Genomic DNA, 20,385 nt, shown 5'->3' with positions numbered 1-20,385 from the left:
TCCACCCCCCTGAGCCGCTAACCACCACCGGCCAAACAGCAGCCCCCCGCCGCCCGCGGCCGGCGGTGCGCTGCCCCGCCCGCCCCGAAAACACTCCCCACCGCCGGTGCGCTGCTGCCCCGGCCATCCCTCTAGGCCCCCGTGCCGAGCTTTTTCTCCAGCGATCCCCACGCCACCGCCCCGCCAACGCCCCGCCACCGCCGGCGACCACCACCCCCATCCTAAACCCTAAGATAGATAGTGGGGTACCTCTCCAGCGAGCCCCCCTCCCCGCCGCGACTGGTTCTTCCTTCACCCCAGCGAGCCCCCCCACCCCCTGAAAATCGACTGACCCAAAAGTCGATTCAGTCGACTGAAGTGTAGCTAAATCGGAGCAGCATCGCAAGCAAGAGCAAGAGCGAGAGCAGTAGCGCGAGCAAGAGCAATAGCAAGAGCAGACCAGGCAGGGGACCGAAAACAAGAGCAGAGTAGCAGCGCGAGGGAGAGCTAAAGCAGCAGCAGCTCCTACTGATGTGGACATCGCCGCCGAGGGAGCGACGCCGTGGAGGAAGTGGCCGGCGACGCCGCCGTGGATGGAGCCGCGCCATGTCAGCTCGGGACCGAGCGCCGGCAGCACGTGAGATCGAATCAAGAAGAAAATGCGGCGATTAGTGTACAACCTCTTTGGTGGTGCCGATTAGGCCGCAGCTTCATCCGAGGAAACGGTGATGATGATGCTCTTCCGGTGGTGCAGGTGAAATGGCGGTGTGGGAATGGAGGTGGCGCGAAAGACGAGGGGAATGTCGGGGCAGCTCCGTGGAGGTGGAAGACGAGGTGGCTGAACCGGCGGGACGATGAGATCGACGACGGATCCTCATCCGGTACGGTGGATGAGGGACGTCGAGGTGTTGCTGTGGATGACGTCGTCGGGGAAGAGGCTCCGGCTGTGTGGCGGACGGAGCAGGGTGTGGGGTTTCGTCGCGGGTTTTCGCGGCCTCGGTGTACGAATGGGTGGGCGGATGGGATGGCAGTGGGGAACCATGGCTTAGAGACACGCTTGTCCGAAATGTGGGGTAAGTTATGAAAGTACCCCCACCGATTTGAGGCGGTTCTTTCGGTTCAGGGGTACCACGGGCATTTCGCGTGTCGGGATTTCACAGGAGGTGGGAGTTTTCACAAGCGTTGTAATTTTGGAATAACAAGGCGCGGGTTGTGATGCAGGGAGTTGTCGGAGCACAACGAGACAAAGATATATCTTAAATATTTCGGGCTAACAAGGCGCGGGTTGAAATTTCCGGACAAGCCTAACGTGTACTGTACCAAATCAATGCGGACTACAAATGTCATTCAAAACTTTGAATTCATGTTATGTTCAATTAAAATATTTCGCTACGTGTATAATGCATGCAACCTACTACTCAAATGAACGTTTTAGTGCATTCCAAACGTATATACTACCGCTTCAATATGAACTAAATTTGAATTCGTTTCTCTATTTGAATAAGATCTACAGTAACGATTGTTGTGAAGTCAAAGCATTTGAATTCGTTTCTCTGTTTTAATAAGATCTACAATCATCATTATTGTCAAGTTAAACCATCGTTTGTGTATTATCTTCACAGCACACCACATGATTAGTCTCGAGTTACATATGAACTATGTGTACTATATGAACTCGAACTTGATTTTTTGAATCCACTTTATTTTGATTTCAAATCACATTACATTTCTAGCTCTAGCTAGATCTTCATAATCTAAACCTTGTCTCATATGTATAATGTGTTTATCACATTATGTATGGTGCCCCGCCCCCTACGCCTACAAGTATTTAGATGTGAGTTGCAAACACCACACATTACCACAAATTCAAATAAAATGTGAGAATGTTCGATATATAGTATTGTTTAGATTGTTCGATATTTAGTTGTAAGCAGCAAAAGCCACACATTATCACAAATTCAAATAAAATGTGAGATTGTTTGATGTATAGTATGGTTTAGATTGTTCGGCATTTAGCTGTGAGTTGCAAACGCCATGCATTATCACATTATGGTATAACATATGCACAGCACGTGTATCACCGCTATATTCATGCATGCAATGTTTAAAACACTATGATCTCCTATTCAAATATATGAATCCGCTTTCATATCAAATTATGATCTTTGTTAGTCTCTTACACCCACACAATCCTCTAACCTTTGTAGCTACCACTAACTTTCTCTCGTGCATGCACACGCCCTCCTCGCCCTCCCCCTCCCTCGGCATTCTATCCACCGGGCACATTCATTTTCTTCTTTAGGTCGTTCTCCCAGAGTCTCCACAACTCCTTTCGGACACACACCGATCGATAAACCTCTCCAGCGATGTCTGCCTACAACATACACACACACCTTCAATCTCCTCCTTTATGTGTCCTTGCCTCGTGTCTCTCATACGGTCAGACACACGTGTAAACTCTCGCCCCTCTTTTCATCGATCTCACAACCGCACACTCCTCCCCCTATCTAGCTAGTAGTTGGGCCTCTCGCACCACCTCCTAGCTCCATTCTCTCTGTCTATCCGTCTCGCTGGGCCTTATTTGCCTCTAACAAATGGACGTACACCGACCGATCTCTCGCTATACATATAGCTAGCTAGGTCCTTATAACTCGTTTTTACCCACACGTCAATCGATCTACCTCATTAGTTGTGTCTCTCCCTTCCTCCGACAAACAACAATTGATCTACCGATCTAGTTAGGTTTGCTTACCAAACACATGGTTCCCCTTCATCATCCATGGATGCGTCCTGATAGATCTATCACGCACAGGCACACACAGAAGCACATCCCCACTCTTATTGATAACATTGCAGTTCCACCCTCAGTTTGTCTAGTAGGCCTCTCCCACCATCTTTGAGAAGCAACTCCATCACCCATCCAGCACTCTACCCCTCTCCCTCCCTCTCCCTCCCTCTCTCTCTCTTCTCTCTCTCTGTCCCATCATATTTCCCATCCTTCAGTTATGTATGGATGTCAACCGATCTCCCTCAAGACATAGCTGGGTCTCTCCTTCTCAACAAATATAAGAGTTGTTCTACCTCTATAGTTAGGCCTCTGCCTACCCCTCCCCCCACCCCCTCCCCCCCACACACACCAATACATCGAGCGCTCTAGTCATGTCTCCCTGCCACACACAAACTTGACATGTGCCCTCTAACGTTCTGGTAGGCTAGTCGCCCTATATCTTTGACTTGCACACACACACAATTTCGATGGCTCTCTTCATCGATCTCGCACCCACCCACTTGATCCTCTCTTCGACTCTATCGATAGCTATGACCCCTCCCTCTCTTCTCATGGATTGCCCGACCCTCTATGTATGATATGGATAGGCCTCCATTTCACACACATTGCATGCAAAATTTTGTTTGAGATGTCATCGACACATATTCCCACAAATAATTCACGAAATCAACCCCCCACCCCAAAACAAAAAACACTCACGAACGCGGTTTGTATCTCTCACACACACCCACGTAGGTGGGGGACGTGCACGAAGAGAAGAGGTGCATGCACGCGCACGTACTCCCGTCTCTTTCCCAACCACACCCGCGCAGGTACACGGTGGAGCTCATTTCTGTACGAAAAAGGCAGCCCACGTGGTAGTTTGGCACGTGTACTGGTTGTCCACTTGGTGGAGGGAGGATCGTCTACCACGGGTGAACAAACAAATTGTGACTTGACGTGTTATGTTAAAAAAAGAGGCCAACCATGTGGGGTCTACCTTAGAGGCAAGGCTCTATACACTGGAGTACTTTTGATGTGTCCCGTCAACTCGTAGAACAAGGAGAAGCTTGCTTAGTACGCCGTCTCCCCCGCCCACGGGCGCGGTGGCTCGCAGGATGAGGTGAAGCTTGCTCCGCCTTACACCCGCTCCCTCGCCCATGCGTGTGGTGGCTCGCAGGACGAGGAGAAAAATTTACTACTCCCTCCGTTTACTCCTCGTCCCTACTACTACCTTGGTTATAGAGATTATATCATATTGTTTGGAATATATATGTCCTTTAGTAGATTTCAATATGAACTACTAGTACATACTCCAAACACTGATGTATATAGACGTATTTTAGAGTGTAGATTCACTCATTTTGCTCCGTATGTAGCACTCTCCCTCGCCCCTCGACCCTCACCCACGTGGTGGACGTGCAACAATTCATTCGGTCCCATATAGCCAGAACGATATATACTGCACTACCATTATTGCTCGACTTCCCGAAGAGGCGAAGAGCCAATCGCAAGGTTAATATTTTGGAGATGCCAAGCGCAAGGTTATAGGAGAACGAGTAGTAGGTGCCGCGTCATTTATAAATAAAGTTTTTTTTCTTCAGTGGCACGTACGCAACATGATAGGTTCATATGGAGAGAAAAGGAAACCGCTCCACTATATACATAGTCAGGACAGGCCAGCCTACACGGTTGCTTGCTGGGGTTGCTCTCTTCACAGTCTCTCGCACAAAAGGACTGTGGCCACATCTCCAACATCCCGGCGTATCACGTCCGCTTGGGGAAGGGGTGGATGCTTAGTGTAGATGTGGTGGCCGTCGCCGACGGCGAAAACCCATTGTCGGCACGTCCTGATCAGGGGTCCCCGCTGTTCTCTCTCACAAAGCCAGTGAGGTTGCCTTCGTCCCTTGCTCACTGCCGCGACGTGGGCAGTTGCCGCCTCCCGCCGCCCTCCTCAAGGTTGAGCTATGTCCCTCAGGTACAACTCCCTTTACAGCCGGCTTGCTCCACTGCTCCAGCTGCCCACATCACTCCCTGTAGATATTTCTCAACTTCTTTGCCCCGCACATACCTCTACTGGCTTCAATGTACTGTATTTGTGATGAGTTTATGTCTCATCAACTAGTCCCAGTAATCTTATTCTAATCACGCTTCTTCAATTTCTTTGCCACAGGGATGCTCATCTCGATTTTGGTGAAACTGCATAAAATGATCCGATGGTCAAAAGGTTGCAAACTTCATTTATTAGGAAGCTCGAACGTTGCCAGCAAATTGAAGCCTGGTCAGGGTTCACGGTTCAAGGGCTAGGGACTGCATGGATCGTTTTTTTCTTTAGCTGCCTCTGTTCCAAAATAAGTGTCAACTTTAGTAGTAGTACAACTTTGTACTAAAGTTTGCAGAAAGTTGAGACACTTATTTTGGAACGGAGGGAGTACATATTTGCTATGATCTATCAATCATTGAGATGCAATAGCATGCATGTTAGTCTCCTTTGTATTTGATGAAATGTTGCAACGGGCAACCTTGGACGCAAGATACATGTAACAGAAGCTGGAAGCTTCATAGCATTGTACAAATTTATCTCGCTGATAAATTACAGTACGTACTATACTAGTACTTCCTCCGTTCCTAAATATAAGTCTTTGTAGAGATTTCACCATGAACCACATGCGGATGTATATAGATGCATTTTAAGTGTAGATTCATTCATTTTGTTCTGTATGTAGTGGAATCTCTACAAAGACTTATCTACTAGTAATAGCTAGCCCCCACTACTAGGAATTCTCTATCCTCTCCTTGAGCCACATCATCAAAATTGATGTAGCCGTTAGATGAAGTAAATCAGTCCATAATAGCCGTCTGATCTAGACCTTGAGAGGCTCCGCACTAAGCCACATGCAAGCATGCAGAAATACCGTGGCACATGCATGTGAGTGGGTTTTAAATCACATCAACATGTCTGCATGCAAGCATGCACCGGTAGCATGCATGTAAGTGAGCTTTTAAGTCCCATTAACATGTCAAAAAGAAAATATAATCCCATTATGCAGTAGGAGTTGGATGATCTTTTTTCCTTACGTGGGATGATCTAAATGATGATGGGAGTTTATTTAGTTTGGCTACCACATTTTTCATGCGGTTATAGAGTTTTTTTTAGTTCTATGAAATCAATAATTTTGCGCAGAGAGATATACCGCTGTTCCGCGGCAACGTGCGGGGACTCATCTAGTAATATTTAGGAACGGAGGGAGTACTATGTAAAGAGTTAGGTGTCGCACAGTGATACTGTGAGGTGGGCCATGTAATCACTGAGCCTGCGTGTTTTCACTGCTCTTGCACGCCTCCGCTGTAAGAATGGAGAAAATTGCAATCTAGTAGTAGTACCTCCTTTCGCCGAAAGCGTGGGACATCTAGCAGTCCTACCACCTCAGTAATAAAGACCAATGAGCCGTCAAATCACATAGACCCAGCAGTAAGTTGGACGGATGAAGCAACCATCACTCTTGCGCCAGTGAGAGGTCGCGTCCGCTCTGCCCGGGCATGAATGCGGTACCGATTCTTTGGAGCGGCGCTGACCGTTTCGGGCGGGAAGCGCGCGCGGGCGATGGAGGGGCTTTGGGTGCGCCAGGCTGGTCAGGAGCGGGCGTGGCAGCTGTCCGCATGTCCCTACCGGACACGCCCGGAAACGAGAGGATGCACCAACTCTCGCGGCTAAAATCGTACACTACACAACATCTCTCTGTAGGAGTAGGTCGATCTATCGCTCTCTCTAACACACACACATGCTGTTAAACACACACGCACACGCACGCACCTTGGTCCCGTTGCACCTTCTAACGTGACTTATTACACCTAGACGGAGGGAGTGGTAAGTATACGAGATACGGTGGCACACTGACTTAAGTCGAATACAAGTGCCCAAAATTTATGTGCATGTTATAATAAGGATTCACTTAAAATAGTACGTGAGCGAACAGAGGGATCAATTGGACAGTGTTCCCGAGCAGTAGCGAGATGTGTGAGGTAAGATACACCGCTGGCGCTTTTAATTTTTCTTATTAATTTGTTTGTTTCACCCTCTGACTGGTGGGACCCAACGTACTACGTGGAGAGAGGTAAGGTGACTAAGGCTGCATTATTTCTGCACCACTGTGGATAGTATTACCACCAAAGCCACATGACACGATTATGATTCAAATCCCAATGACTCCCACACACAAAAAAAAATACGGCATGCTTGTCACACGAATGCAGGAATGTATAAAACGTTATTTCCCACTCGTTCAACATAACGGGAGGGTTGTGTAGCTGGTTAGCCTGTTCGTTCATCAAACTTGAGGTCTCGGGTTCGATAACTACACTTGAGCAAAATTTGTGCCAGGAGGATTCTTTGACTGGTCAAAATGTTTTCTAGGGTTTGCACGCTTCACACTCTCTCTCCAGTATATATATACACGCTGGAGCCTCAGCGCTTGTTGTTGCTCTCTTCACACTCTCTCGCCCTCTCCCGCTGGAGCCTCAACGCTTGTAGTTGCTCTCTTCACACTCTCTCGCCCTCTCCAGAACTAAACAAGACTTTGTTGGCCTCTCTCTCTCCCCTCACTTCTGCTCAAAGAGGCGGCAGGATCCGTCCACCGGGAAGGGAAGGAGGCTTAACGCTGTCGTCGTCGGCGAGGGACTACCGGCGTAGCTGTTCACTTTCCACCCACCGGCGGAGCGGGAGGGCCTCCGACCCCTTCTTCTTCTCCGCCGTCCCGTCGCCCACCGAACCACACCCCAAGAACCTTAAGGTATAATTTACTTACTCCACATGCATTGCTCTAGCTGCATGTATACCATGAATCTAGGACGTGGTTCAAAGAGGAAAGGAGTGGGGGAAAGTAGTGGGAAAAGTTGTATATAGCATGAATCTAGGACGTGGTTCAAAGAGGAAATGAAGGGGGAAAGTTGTATAGCATGAATCTAGGACGTGGTTCAAAGAGGAAAGGAATGGGGGAAAGTAGTGGGGAAAGTTGTATCGCATAAATCTGGGATGTGTTCAAAGAGGAAAGGAAGGGGCGAAAGTACTAGTTCAAAAAGGAAAGGAAGGGACAAGGCTGTAGAGTTTGAGCAGGACTAGATTTGCTGCGCTCACATAGGGAAAGGTGTCTAAAGATAACAAAACTGGGACCAACACAAATATGCTCCTTGGTTGTTTGTTCTTTGTTGCAACAGACTGTGCATGACCACAGTACATCGGTAGATGCACATGGTGCTGGTGCGTCCACTGTCCCGTGCAAATCATTAGCTGTTGTTAATCTAAGGCCCTGTTTGGTTAAAAACTCCCTAGTCCCTACCTGCTTGGTTCCAGGGACTAAACATGGACTAGAGGTTATTAAATGACATGCTAAAAGACCATGTTACCCATAGTAATGAACTAACCGAGACAAGGTGCGATGCGTGGCAGGGGCAACTGTTGGAAAAAGTCCCAAAAAGACTCCCTCGGGGTCTTCTTTCTTTAGTCCCAAATGCCCACTTTTAGTCCCTAAAAGTCCCTCCTGTTTGGTTAGATGGGACTGGCACGGAGTTTTTTTAGTCCCTACACCAAAATGTCCCTCTAAACAAACACCCTCTAATAATGCCGCTGGAAAATTGATGCAATGCCACAGTTAAAAGCAAATTACATGTTTAACGAATTTTATTGTTAATATAATCTCTATGTTAATATTAATCAATGCCACCGTTTGAGAAATGCTACTGTCTTGCTTTCTTTCCCATTTAGATAAGGTAGATGCTTCTTTTTGTTGGCTTCTGTGTCATCCACCGTTATTGACCACTAATTGTTTCCTTTGCACCTCTGTGTAAACAGGGTTATCTACTTCACCTCATTGCCATTGTGACCTTTTGTTGCACTGCACAAAACACTTTTGTTTTAAGAGTGTTTTGTGCAGTTCAACCAAAATGTCACACCGACAACGTTGCTTGATTGCTTGATCTTAGTGGAACTGCACAAGAGGAGATCTTACTTCCTATCCGTTAAGGCGAATTTGGTTCAGATCTTCTTCTTGTGAGTTGTTTGAATTCCGCATCATGAGAGGTCAGTACTAGCCTTCTTTCACATGATTCTGTAGTGTGCTTTCATATGTTGTGCTACTTGTACGATAATGTTGCTTGATTTTAGTGAACTGCACAAATGGAGACAAGACTTCCAATCTGTATGTGCACCGTAATATCCCATTGAGGTAAGATAAGGATATTTCACAACTGCTGGCCTGTATTTTGCCACTTTCATCAGAAAATTAAGTTTAGTACTATACTTGTGCTCCCTAATTGACATGCCAAATCTTACATTGAAGGCGAAGCTTGTCTGTTATTGAACCAAGTGATGAAGGGGAATAACAAGCGGAAGAAAAACAAAAATCAACTCCCGGTGCTGTAATGAAGCACTGGAACTGTGATGACACAAGTAATGATATAGTTTTGCATCTTAATTTATTGCTATGGCTGGAACGAGCAATTGTTTTGCCACTGATTTGATGCCACTCTTAATGTAATATGTAAATATCTCTACTTGTGCAAACAGGGATCTTCTTTGAAGATACCATATATTTTAGTGGAACTGCACAAGAAGATGTTGGAAACATTAAACTAATCAAGGAGTATATAGTAAGCATGGCCACCACCGTAGATAGCAACAGATGGTTCCGGAGAAGTGCTTCATCTGTATGCTCTACACAATAAGCCTCCTGACAAAGGTTGGTACTCGCCCACTGATTTCATCCATATTATTGAGCTTTGTCATCTCTATTGGTGTTGTGCTACTGTTTAGATACTGTCATGAAAAAGTGGTATTGTCCGTGAGAAGTGCTTCATCTGTGTTGTTTTAAATATTTCCTTTCCTTTTTTTCGAGCAAACAGGGATGCTAGCATTTAGTAGTCCTCTTTTCTTTGCACAACAAGATCATCTTCCTCTGAAGAAGAATATGGAGTATGTGAAGTGACTAGTTCCGATTATGCCAGGATGAAGAAGCCCTGTCTATCTTCTCATCAGAAGGAGCAGTTGAAGGATGTTACATTACTCCCCACAAGACCAAACTAACTTCAGCTCAGAAGGACTGACAAATCTCCATTTTTTTGTTGTGATGCGCGAGTACAATGTTGCTCTAAAATTCTTTCTAGTGAGTTCCATTTTTCTAAAAGCGTGCTCTACATGGACCATGTATGTGCCTGTTGAAACTGTCAATTCATAGTACAGTTTGCTTTATACTAATCACTTTTTTGTATTTGTGCAAACAGGGGTGCTCAGCTTGATTTCAATGGGAACTGCACAAAATGTTCATGAATACATCGAATCATTCATTTCCACCACAAGAAAGGAGGTGCCGATAAGTTCAAGGCGTTGCAACATATAAGGGCGAAGTCATACAAGCTACGCGCGAATTTGGTTGATTTTGGTGGAACTGCACAAAAAGAACAACTGGTTTATTTAGCACGAGGTGCCATGTCAATGTCCGAACTGATGGCAAAACCTTCCCATTCCACAATCGTAGGCATTTGATATTTTGGAATGGGACAACCTTGTCAAATTTTGCTCATTGATTTTAGCAAGACATGCGTTTGATATTTTCGAATGGGACGCCCTTTGCTGTCAGCAGCGTCGATCAATTTTTTCTTTATTCTTTAGTTGTGAAGTAAATATTGCCTCTGACATGTGAGTCGCTGAGATGCATAATCATCGATTGTTTTGAATGTTCTCTATGAATTGCCAGGCCTGTGTGTTTGATTGCAATGTACAGAAACGCTAAAAAGCTGCTCAAACTCTTTGTACTCCTTCTGTTCCTTTTTACTTCGCACATTGTGAAAGTGCATACTTTTTTGTATAGGATTGGTCAAAGTAGAGATACTTTGACTGCAGACAAAACTTGTATGCAGACTAGAAAGGACCGGAGGGAGTACATGTGAAACTGCTGCAAACGAGGTGATCACCCTGGGAATAATGCTAGTACGTATTGTTTTGCATGTTCATCCAATGCCAGTGATGCAGGAATTCGAACTAATCGAAATAAATTCATTCATACATGGTCGGATTTCATATAAACATGCCGGATTTCATTACATTTCATACATTCTTCAACTAAAAAGGGGTGCGCTTGAGGTATAATTAATTAACCGAAGCTACCCACCTGTGTCCCGCTGAGCCGAACAGAAGCTTCAGTGACTTAACTGCAGGTGCAGTTGCGTAACTGACATGTAGCCTGTTGGGCCGACGTGCCAGTCAGCCAACTGCACCAGCAGTTAAGTAGAAGCAGCGTTCTTGTCCAGCGCAGCTCTCCGACTCCACATCGCCGGCAAGAAGCTAACCGGCCATCAATGGTCAACCCGCCTAGCTTGGCTTCAACCGGAGGGTAGCAGTTGTGGCCTTACTTGGAGCCGAGCGGCGGCGACCTACCGTGTTCTACTCTTCCTTGTTTTCTGTGTGGCGCGGCCTTGTTGGTAGCGGGGCGGGGCCTCGGCGGAGCTGGCGATGTCCTCTGTGTCGTTGCCGGCGGGCGGCGCCTCGGCGGAGCGGTGGAAATCCTCCCCACGTTGCCGGAAGGGTGGGGCCTCGGCTGAGCCGGCGATGTACTCTGCCTCGTTGTTGGCGGGGCGGGGCCTCGGCGGAGCCGGCGGTGTCCTCTGCCTCGTTGTTGGTGCCGCGGGGCCTCGTCGACGCCAGCGGAGCGGGGACTCGTCGGAGCCGGCATTGTCCTCTGCCTCGTCCTCGGTCTCGTCAAACAGCGCCTCGCCCGCTTCATCGCCCTCTTTGCTAGACTCTTTGTAGGCGGCCGCAGCCTCCGCCACCCGCATGCGGTACCACCAGCGCTCGAGGCGGCCCTTGCGGGCGGAGCGGTACGAGTCGAGCAGCGCCTCCTGCTCGGCCCGCTCCGCGGCGATCTGCTCCTCCGCCTGCAGGTGCTCCTGGAGGAGATGGTGGTTGTAGGCGGCGTCGGCCTGCGCCTCCCGGAACTGTTGCTCAGGCATCTGCCTCACCCTGTCCATATATTGGGCACGGGCCTCGCCGATGGTCATGGTGCAATGCGCCGCGCGAGGATGGCGCGGAGAAGGGGGTTGGCGCCAGATCATCGACTACCATGTTCTCCATTGGGACGTCGTTGCCCTCCGGCTGCCTGCCGGCCAGCCGGTCGGCAGCAATGGCTGCCATCTCCTTGTGGTCCATCGTCCGCCCGTCCTGAAGAGCACTGGAGCGCGAGGAAGCCATGGTGGGCAGTAGTGGTGTGGACAGGAGAAAGGGAACTGATGTGGATGACTGCAGCTATGGCCAGCACAGCAGTTTATATAGCAATGGTGGGCAGGCGGAGGGACGGACGTGTGGCGCCGGAGTAGCCGCCTCGGCAACCGCGTATCATTAATGTGGGCGGCAGATGGACGGACAGACGGCACTTGTGTCGTTTGAAGGCGGAGCAATCGCCTGCACCGGGAAGCGGGGCGGGCGGCGCTGACTGTTTCAGGCGGAAAGCGCGCGCGGGCGAGGAGATGACTTTACTTGGAGAGGATGACAATGGGGACCCACCAGGTCCATAGCCTCACGTACGCAAGTGCCTCCTTATTATATATATAAATATAAAACTATAATTTATTTTGCTTCCTCCTGGTTTTCTGACATCACGGTCGCACACCATTGTCAACCTATGTAGTAGTCAATAAACGACAGAATTGCACAAGAAGCGGCCGACAGCTGGGACCAAGCAGCTCGAGCAGTATTTGTGTTTTTGAGGTGTGAGCACTACAGAGTTTTTTGATGTTTAGCCCAGATATTAATTTTTCTCCTCTGAACAACAACAAAAACATCGCTGCAGGTATTAACTGGGCGGGCTGTGGCCCGTCTAGCCCAGGCCAGATATCCAGCCCAGATATTAATTTTTTTCAAGCTGAAAATGGCTAGCCCAGCTATACTTTTTTTAGGAATACCTAGGCAAGGTCAAGTTGTTATTCTCCGCCCCGCTGGGCTGCATATCTTTCCTAGGAGGGATGCATTAGGCTTAACAAGAAAATGGGCTTTAAGAAATAATAAATGGGATGTAATCATAAAAACTGGGCAGTAACTATAAAAAAGCATCAAACACGTGATTACTTTATAAAATGTTATTTTTGGATATTGAAAATTTTAATTTCATTAATTGTTGCGAGCGCAATGTTTCGTTGGATTTTTACGTAATATAAATTTATATTGAAATTGTATTTAATCTGACTAGAAATTTCGGGATAAAAATATTTCGGATCCATCAAAATGTGAGAAATTTTATTGAATTCTGTTTTGAACGGTTGGTTGAAATGGGTTGTACTTTTAACAAACTATAAATGGGCTGTAGTAAATTCCATTAGAATTCAAAAATGGGCTACACATTCTTACAAATCTCAAATGGGCTATAAGTTCTCTGCCACACACTTCTGGCCTTACTAAGTTGACGCGTCCCCTAAAAAAACAGAGTTGACGCGTATATATGCAACGCTTTGTCAACTTATAGTCAACACACGGTTCTAGCTGCAGTGGCCGTTGGATGTCCATCCAACGGATGCCGTGCTTCTTCTTCAATCTCGGATATTCTAGCTTCACCCGCCCAAAAAATGATTCCTCCCCCTGACATCTGGGCGCACCGTTTCGGAAGCTGACATGTGGGCCTACTAAGTTGACGTACCAAGGGCTTTGTCAACTTAGTCAATATAAACGATTCTAGCTGCAGTGACCGTACGATGTCCATCCAACGGTCGTCGTGCTTCTTCAACCTCTGGTCTTCTTGCTCCAGCCGCCCAAAGCAGCGCCGGTCGTGCCGCCTGCTCCTGCCTCCCGTGGCCGGCTGTGCTGCCGCGGAGGCCTCACCGCCCCCTACTACTCCCACCGCTGGCCAGGCCATCCCTCCACTCACCCACACCTCCTGTTATTCTGCGGCGACGGCAGCCTCACACCGCAGCCGAACCAGTGAACCCTCGTACTCCTCTCCGCGCGGGCTTCCACTGCTGCGTCTTCCCCGACTCCGCGTCGTCCCCTTCCTAGGCCTCGCCGTCGTCCAGACCACCGCCCTGGTGCTCTCGGCGCGGCGTGGTCAACATGGTCAACGACCGACTTCCATCGGAAGAGTACTGTACGTGGAGAGGCTGACTGCGGGGTCCAGGCGGCCGCAAGGAAGTGCCTCCTTATTACGCGCAAAATAATTACTTCTCCACCTGACAGCAGGGACCCACCGGATGGGCCACATTATTTCACGAAAAAAACGTTTCCCCCCTGACTGTTGGGACCCACCGGACGGGCCAGCGTATTCGCGAAAAAACGTTCCCCCCACTGTCAGCTCGGACCCACCGGAAGTGCCTCCTTATTACGCACAAAAAAATGAATACTCCCCTGGTAGCTGGGACCCACCATGGTGGGAGACTGACTTGTGGGCCTACTAAGTTGACTGGGACGGGGGCCTTGGTCAACTTTAGTCAATATGAAGGATTCTAGCTCCAGTGACCATACGATGTCCATCCAACGGCCGTAGTGCTTCTTCAACCTCCGGTCTTCTTGCTCTAGCCGCCCAAAGCAGCGCTGGTCGTGCTGCATGCCCCTGCCTCCCGTGGCTGGCTGTGCTGCCGCGGAGGCCTCACCGCCCCCTACTATTCCCACCGCTGGCCAGGACCTGCGGCGACGGCAGCCTCACACCGCAGCCGAACCAGTGAACCCTCGTACTCCTCTCTGTGCAGGCTTCCACTGCCGCGTCTTCCTCGGCTCCCCGTCGTCCCCTTCCTAGGCCTCGCCGTCGTCCACCGCCCTGGTGCTCTCGGCGCGGCGTGGTCAACGTGGTCAAGGAACGACTTCCATCGGATGTGGACTGTACGTGGAGAGGCTGACAGCTGGGTCCACGGCCGCAGCAAGGAAGTGCCTCCTTATTACGAGGAAAATAATGATTCCTCCACCTGACAGCTGGGACCCACCGGATGGGCCACTGTATTTCGCAAAAAAACGTTTCCCCCTGACTGCTGGGACCCACCAGCTACATCTTCGCACGCAAGGAAGTGCGTCCGGGCAAAAAAAAATGATTCACCCCCTGACTGCTGGGACCCACCAGCTACATCTTCGCAGGCAAGGAAGTGCCCGACAGTCGGGACCCGCCTGGTCGAAGCGTAAGTAGCGTTGTCATTCTGGTCGCGAACGTGTACGTACATATATACTGGTGGATGTAGAGGCATGCACGTGTCGTAGTAGAGGCGCGTACGTGTCATAGTAGAGGCGCGCACGTAGCATGTACACGTACGTACAACGGCCAGGGTGCAAGAAAGAAAATACGGCCACGTATGTGTACATACGGGCGGGGTCTCGAACGCCTACTCGCGCATACGTACGGCTAGGGCTCGTGTACATGGCTGGGTCGGAACGGAGAAACAACGTCATCGTCGTGTTCATGGGGAGGCAACGAAATGCGTCGTGTTCATGGGGAGGCAACGGAATGCGTCGTGTTCATTGGGAGGCAACGGAACGCATGGGAGCCAATCGGCTGGGTCGGAACGAAATGCGTGGTCGTGTTCATCGGGAGGGCTTGGACGGAACAGGCGATGGAAACGAGGCCTGGCGTACCGCACAACGGAGGAAACGGATCTCCTACGTTCAAAACGGGGTCCTGTTGATCGGGAGGGGTCTGGCGTACCGCAAAACGGAGGAAACGGACCTCCTACGGTCGAAACAGGGTCCTGTTGAGTGGGAGGGGTGTGGTGTACCGCAAAACGGACGAAACGGACCTCCTACGGTCGAAATGGGGGTGCTGTTGATCGGGAGGGGTGTGGCGTACTACAAAACGGACGAAACGGACCTCCTACAGTCAAAACGGGGTCCTGTTCATCGGGAGGGGTGTGGCGTACCGCAAAATGGGACTCCACGGGATACAGTTCATCTCCAACGTTGACCTCCTCTAGCCTCCACGGGCTACCGTCGACCTCCTCCAGCCTCCACGGGCTCCTGTTCATCCAGCCTCCACCGCGCGCTACTCCACCGGCTACTGTTCAACCACCCCTCCACGGGCACCCCTCCACCGTCTACTGTTCATCCAACCCTCCACACCACAGGGTCCTGTTCAACCACCCCTCCACGGGCACCCCTCCATCGTCTACTGTTCATCCAGCCCTCCACCACACCACGGGGTCCTGTTCATTCAGAGGCAACGCCATCGCTCACTGTTCATCCAACCCCCCCCCCCCCGCAACACTCACTATTCATCCAATCGATTGGCTTCAGTTAGCAACAATAGCGAAGGAATCGCTCGATCGGGTTCAGTTAACAGCCATCGATCGATCGCTCGGGTTCAGTAACGCGTAGCCTGCAGTGCAATCGCTCGGGTTCAGTTAGAGCCCAACACCTCGCTCGGGTTCAGTTAGAGCCAACGCCTCGCACACACGCGCGTACGTGTACGAGAGAAATGCGCATCGCTCGGCCCCCGACCTCCCACCGTAACCGGGAACTCCCCGAAATTTTCCTCCCCCTCGCTTCTACTACGGTTTTTTCCGTCATGGACGGCCGAAAGAATGTCATGCAGCTGCGTCTCCGGCCCGCCCAGGACGAAAAGCCCATTTTCTGTCATGATTTTTTGTCATAGAAGTAGGAGCCCACCACATCTATGATGATACCGAGTTTTGTCACAATTATCGTCATAGAAGTGTCATATGTATGACAGAAAAAAATTTCGTTCGGCCCAAAATGTCACGGATGTGTCTTTCTTTTGTAGTCCGTGCATGCTACGGGACTTGCAACCTTTAACACAAGTATTTCTCAAATCCACAACTACTCAACTAGCATGACTCTAACATTACCACCTTTATATCTCAAAATAATTATCAAGCATCAAATTGATCATAGCATCCAATTCACTTCCTATGATAGTTTTTATTATACCCAACTTGGATGCCCATCATATTAGGACTAAATTCATAACCAAAGAAAATTACCATACTGTTTAGGGCTCTCAAAATAATATAAGTGAAGCATGATAGCTCATCTATTTCTTCAAAATAAATCCACCGCCATGCTCTAAAAGATATAAGTGAAGCACTAGAGCAAACAACAAACTACTCCGAAAGATATAAGTGAAGATCAATGAGTAGTCGAATAATTATGCAACTATGTGAACACTCGAACATTTAAAAATTTCAGATCTTGGTATTTTATTCAAACAGCAAGCAAAACAAAATAAAATAAAATGACGCTCCAAGCAAAACACATATCATGTGGTGAATAAAAATATAGCTCCAAGTAAAGTTACCGATGAATGAAGACGAAAGAGGGGATGGCATCCGGGGCATCCTCAAGCTTAGGCTCTTTGTTATCCTTGAATATTACCTTGGGGTGCCTTGGGCATCCCAAATCTTAGGCTCTTGCCACTCCTTATTCCATAGTCCATCGAATCTTCACCCAAAACTTGAAAACTTCACAACACAAAACTTAATAGAAAACTCGTAAGCTCCGTTAGTATAAGAAAATAAATCACCACTTAGTTACTGTTGTGAACTCATTCTAAATTCATATTGGTGTAATATCTACTGTATTCCAACTTCTCTATGGTTCATACCCTCCGATACTACTCATAGATTCATCAAAATAAGCAAACAACACAATGAAAACAGAATCTGTCAAAAACAGAACAGTCTGTAGTAATCTGTATCAAACGTATACTTCTGGAACTCCAAAAATTCCGAAATAAATTTGTGGACGTGAGGAATTTATCTATTAATCATCTGAAAGAATAATCAACTAAATAGCACTCTCCAGTAAAAAAGTTGTAGGTAATCTCGTGAGCACTAAAGTTTCTGTTTTTTACAGCAAGATCAAAAAGACTTCACCCAAGTCTTCCCAAAGGTTCTACTTGGCACAAAAACTAATTAAAACATAAAACCACATCTAATCAGAGGCTAGATGATTTATTCATTACTAAACAGGAACAAAAATCAAGGAACTAAAATAAAGTTGGGTTGCCTCCCAACAAGCGCTATCGTTTAACGCCCCTAGCTAGGCATGATGATTTCAATGATGCTCGCATAAAAGATAAGAATTGAAACATATATAGAGCATCATGAAGAATATGACTAGCACATTTAAGTCTAACCCACTTCCTATGCATATGGATTTTGTGAACAAACAACTTACGGGGACAAAAATCAACTAGCATAGGAAGGCAACACAAGTATAAATTCAAAACTTTTAACACACAGAGAGGAAACTTGATATTATTGCAATATGTAGAAGCATATAATCCTGTCTCATAATAATTTTCAGTAGCATCATGAATGTATTCAACCATATAACCAACACATAAAGCATTCTTTTCATGATCTTCGAGCATAGAAATTTTATTACTCTCCACAAAAGCAAAATTCTTCTCATTCGGAATAGTGGGAGCAAATTCAAGAAAATAACTATCATGTGAAGCATAATCCAATTGAAAATTAAAATCATGATGACAAGTTTCATGGTTATCTTTATTCTTTAGAGCATACGTGTCATCACAATAATCATCATAAATAGGAGGCATGCCTTCATCATAATAAATTTGCTCATCAAAACTTGGGGGACTAAACATATCATCTTCATCAAACATAGCATCCCCAAGCTTGTGGCTTTGCATATCATTAGCATCATGGGTATTCAAAGAATTCATACTAACACCGTTGTAATCATGCTCATCATTATGCCAAGCATTCTATGTAATTCTTCTTCTAGTACTTGAGCACAATTTTCCTTCCCATCATTTTCACGAAAGACATTAAAAAGATGAAGCATATGAGGCACCCTTAATTACATTTTTTGTAATTTTCTTTTATAGACTAAACTAGTGATAAAACAAGAAACTAAAAGATTCGATTGCAAGATCTAAAGATATACCTTCAAGCACTCACCTCCCCGGCAACGGCGCCAGAAAAGAGCTTGATGTCTACTACGCAACCTTCTTCTTGTAGACGTTGTTGGGCCTCCAAGTGCAGAGGTTTGTAGGACAGTAGCAAATTTCCCTCAAGTGGATGACCTAAGGTTTATCAATCCGTGGGAGGCGTAGGATGAAGATGGTCTCTCTCAAACAACCCTGCAACCAAATAACAAAGAGTCTCTTGTGTCCCCAACACACCCAATACAATGGTAAATTATATAGGTGCACTAGTTCGGCGAAGAGATGGTGATACAAGTGCAATATGGATGGTAGATATAGGTTTTTGTAATCTGAAAATATAAAAACAGCAAGGTAGCAAGTCGTAAAAGTGAGCATAAACGGTATTGCAATGCTAGGAAACAAGGCCTAGGGTTCATACTTTTACTAGTGCAAGTTCTCTCAACAATAATAACATAATTGGATCATATAACTATCCCTCAACATGCAACAAAGAGTCACTCCAAAGTCACTAATATCGGAGAACAAACGAAGCGATTATGGTAGGGTACGAAACCACCTCAAAGTTATCCTTTCTAATGAATCTATTCAAGAGTCCGTAGTAAAATAACATGAAGCTATTCTTTCCGTTCGATCCATCATAGAGTTTGTACTAGAATAACACCTTAAGACGCAAATCAACCAAAACCCTAATGTCACCTAGATACTCCAATGTCACCTCAAGTATCCGTGGGTATGATTATTCGATATGCATCACACAATCTCACATTCATCTATTCAAACCAACACAAAGTACTTGAAAGAGTGCCCCAAAGTTTCTACCGGAGAGTCAAGACGAAAACGTGTGCCAACCCATATGCATAGGTGCATGGGCGGAACCCGCAAGTTGATCACCAAAACATACATCAAGTGAATCAATAGAATACCCCATTGTCACCACGGGCATCCCACGCAAGACATACATCAAGTGTTCTCAAATCCATAAAGACTCAATCCGATAAAATAACTTCAAAGGGAAAACTCAATCCATTACAAGAGAGTAGAGGGGGAGAAACATCATAAGATCCAACTATAATAGCAAAGCTCGCGATACATCAAGATCGTACCACCTCAAGAACACGAGAGAGAGAGAGAGAGAGAGATCAAACACATAGCTACTGGTACATACCCTCAGCCCCGAGGGTGAACTACTCCCTCCTCGTCATGGAGAGCGCCGGGATGATGAAGATGGCCACCGGTGAGGGATCCCCCCTCCGGCAGGGTGCCGGAACAGGGTCCCGATTGGTTTTTGGTGGTTACAGAGGCTTGCGGCGGCGGAACTCCCGGTCTATTCTGTCCCCCGATGTTTTTAGGGTATATGGATATATATATATATATATATAGGCGAAAGAAGTCGGCCAGTAGAGCCACGAGGGGCCCAGGGAGGGGGCGCGCCCAGGGGGCAGGCGCGCCTCCCTACCTTGTGGCCACCTCGTTGCTTCCCTGACGTACACTCCAAGTCTCCTGGATTGCTTCCGTTCCAAAAATAACTCTCCCAAAGGTTTCATTCCGTTTGGACTCTGTTTGATATTCCTTTTCTTCAAAACACTGAAATAGGCAAGAAAACAACAATTTGGGCTGGGCCTCCGGTTAGTAGGTTAGTCCTAAAAATGATATAAAAGTGTAAAGTAAAGCCCATAAACATCCAAAACAGGTAATATAATAGCATGGAACAATCAAAAATTATAGATACATTGGAGACGTATCAGTAAGGTAAGAAAG

Source organism: Aegilops tauschii, chromosome 3, assembly GCF_002575655.3.
Source record: "Aegilops tauschii subsp. strangulata cultivar AL8/78 chromosome 3, Aet v6.0, whole genome shotgun sequence".
In the NCBI taxonomy this organism is placed as follows: domain Eukaryota; kingdom Viridiplantae; phylum Streptophyta; class Magnoliopsida; order Poales; family Poaceae; genus Aegilops; species Aegilops tauschii.
This window is presented reverse-complemented; position numbering follows the sequence as displayed.